At 40.2% G+C, this 3,263-nt stretch overlaps 1 pseudogene; it reads left to right on the top strand.

Moving 5' to 3' along the window:
• The first annotated feature begins 1,770 nt into the window (after window positions 1-1,770).
• Window positions 1,771-2,825, top strand: LOC147379455 (mortality factor 4-like protein 1; annotated as a pseudogene).
• The last annotated feature ends 438 nt before the right edge of the window (window positions 2,826-3,263 follow it).

The following is a 3,263-nucleotide window of genomic DNA, read 5'->3' as shown; positions in this document are numbered from 1 at the left end:
GCAACTCCTTCAGCTCAACTCCAGAAAAATAAATGACCCAATCAAAAAATGGGCCAAAGATCTAAATAGACATTTCTCCAAAGAAGACATACAGATGGCTAACACACACATGAAAAGATGCTCAACATCACTCATTATCAGAGAAATGCAAATCAAAACCATTATGAGATATCATTTCACACCAGTCAGAATGGCTGCGACCCAAAAGTCTACAAATAATAAATGCTGGAGAGGGTGTGGAGAAAAGGGAACCCTCTTACACTGTTGGTGGGAATGCAAACTAGTACAGCCACTATGGAGAACAGTGTGGAGATTCCTTAAAAAACTTGAAATAGAACTGCCTTATGATCCAGCAATCCCACTGCTGGGCATACACACTGAGGAAACCAGAAGGGAAAGAGACACGTGTACCCCAATGTTCATCGCAGCACTGTTTATAATAGCCAGGACATGGAAGCAACCTAGATGTCCATCAGCAGATGAATGGATAAGAAAGCAGTGGTACATATACACAATGGAGTATTACTCAGCCATTAAAAAGAATACATTTGAATCAGTTCTAATGAGGTGGATGAAACTGGAGCCTATTATACAGAGTGAAGTAAGCCAGAAGGAAAAACACCAATACAGTATACTAACGCATATATATGGAATTTAGAAAGATGGTAACGATAACCCTGTATACGAGACAGCAAAAGAGACACTGATGTATAGAACAGGCTTATGGACTCTGTGGGAGAGGGAGAGGGTGGGAAGATTTGGGAGAATGGCATTGAAACATGTGAAATGTCATGTATGAAACGAGATGCCAGTCCAGGTTCAATGCACGATGCTTGATGCTTGGGGCTGGTGCACTGGGACGACCCAGAGGGATGGTATGGGGAGGGAGGAGGGAGGAGGGTTCAGGATGGGGAACACATGTTTTAAAATTATTAAATTTAAGAATAAAAAAAAATAATGAAGTTAGAGAATGACAGGACTGATATATTTCTTTATAGGATAGTAGGGATGACATCTATGTTATGATGGCTTTTAAGTTGAGAGCCTAATGAAGTAAAGGGGAAAGCCTATCAGTATTAAAACCATTCTGGGCAAATACAAAAGTTCTGAATCTGGAGTTCAATGGAAAAGGAGTTATCAAAGGAGACAGAGTTTGAAGAGAAACATCATCTTTTAAGGCCGGATGATACAGATTCCCAGTAAAGAATACCTAGAGTGCTAGGGGAAAATGCACACTCCATTAGTGAATTTTTCTGAGGTAGAGGAACCCCCAGGTCTATACTTCAAAAATGTTTCCAAAGGGATCTTCCTGACACAGGAAGTGTACCAGGGTCTCCTGCATTGCAGGCAGATTCTTTACCAGCTGAGCTACCAGGGAAGCCTGGATTATGATATAACATATAATAAATTAAATCTTTAATGTAATGGAAAGACTTTGTAGGAGAGTAGCTCTCAAACTCAGACAAGCATCAGAGTTCCCTGGTTAAAATATATTGCTAAGCTTCATCTTCAGATTTTTCTGATTCAGTAATTTTGGGAGTTGGGCCTGAGAATTTGCATTTTTAACAAGTTCCCAGGTGATTCCAATACTTCTGGTGCTGGGATCATATTTTGAAAGCCACTGAAAAATGTTGAGCTAAACCAGGCCCAGGATCTAGAGCTGGTGGTGTCTGAAGGTGTGTCTCATGCGGAATTGGGTGGTATGGAGTAGCAGATGCTGGTGGGGGTGGCTGGGAGAAGGAGGAGGCAGTGGTGGCAAATCACTTATAAATGGTGACAAAGCAGGATCAGAGGCCTAAATTCCAGGAGTGTGAAAGAGTGTTGTGCTTTCATGGGCCTCTTCTTTATTTTATTCTATTTTTGGGGGGAGGGTAGGGGGCTTTTCTTTATGAACCAAATTGTGTGAAGGTGGCCATAAAGGATAAACAAGTGAAATACATTACAGTGGTTGGAATAAAAATTGGGATGAATGGGTTCCAAAGGAGTGTACTCAAATACATGGGCACCAATCTGCAGAAACAATGAGAACTTCAAAAAGCCAATCAGGAGCAGTATGCAGAGTGGAAGACCAAGAGGGGCTGCCCCTGGAAAGAAGACCTCTGGTCTGCAACAGAAAAATGTTGAAGTGAAAACAAAAAAGAACAAACACAAAACACCTGGAGATAGAGAAGGTACCAGTGAGACACCTCAGTCTCCTCAGGAGAAAAGAGCCCAAGTAGCTACTACTGCTGAAAATGAGGAAACATTCACAAACAGAGTTGAAGTTAAAGTAAAGGTTCCTGAAGAACTAAAACTATGGGTTTTTGATGACTGGGACTTAATTACCTGGCAAAAACAGCTCTTTTATCTTTCTGCCAACAAGAATGTGGATTCCATTCTAGAGGATTATGCAAATTATAGGAATCTCAAGGAAACACAAATAGTAAGGAGTGTGCTGTTTAATGGGCTGCAATCCATGGGGTCACACAGAGTTGGACACGATTGAAGCGACTTAGCAGCAACAGCAGTAGAAAGGAAAAGGAATACTTCACTGTAAAGCTGGGCACTCAGCCTCTCTACAAATTTGAGAGATTTCAGTACTCTGAAATCCTTGCAGACCTCTCTAATGCACCCATGTCCCAGGTGTATGGAGCGCCACATTTGTTCAGACCATTTGCACGAATTGGAGCAATGTTGGCCTATATGCCTCTGGATGAGAAAAGTCTTGCTTTATTACTGAACTATCTTCATGATTTGCTAAAATATCTGGCAAGAATGTTACAACTTTGTTTAGTGCCAGCACTTATGTAGTGTCTTCTCCGGAGTACCATCAGAAAGCTGAGTGAGGCACTTATACTCACTTTATACTCACTTATGTTTGGATCTCTGTAAACTCGTTTTTTTGTTTTTTGTTTTAGTCTTTCTCTTCTATGAATGACGTACTTTGGAAATGTTAGTATATAACAGGATTATTGGATATCTGTTTGATTTCAAAGAGAGAAAATAAAAGGAGTTAGAGCTACCTTTTCTTTTTTTCATTTCAAAGTTGCTACTAGAGTATTCAATGATAGCCAATAGAGAGACATACTGTAGAGTGTTTCATTGCTTAATTGACAAAGCTGCTTTTGAATGCTTGTGGTTCTAGTCCTTTGATACTACACACTTTTATAACATGCGTTAATGCTCTATGACAAAATGCTCTGATTCTTAGTGCCAAAAGTTCAATTCAGCTGAACACACATATCCATTTTCTATCCCCACCCCCCACTTTTTTTTTTTTTAAC

Source organism: Bos grunniens, chromosome 1 (assembly GCF_055505025.1).
Source record: "Bos grunniens cultivar Pamir isolate PY7600 chromosome 1, Bosgru_T2T1.0, whole genome shotgun sequence".
Taxonomy (NCBI): Eukaryota; Metazoa; Chordata; class Mammalia; order Artiodactyla; family Bovidae; genus Bos; species Bos grunniens.
Note: the sequence above shows the minus strand (reverse complement) of the source record. Positions and strands in the feature narration are given on the sequence as shown.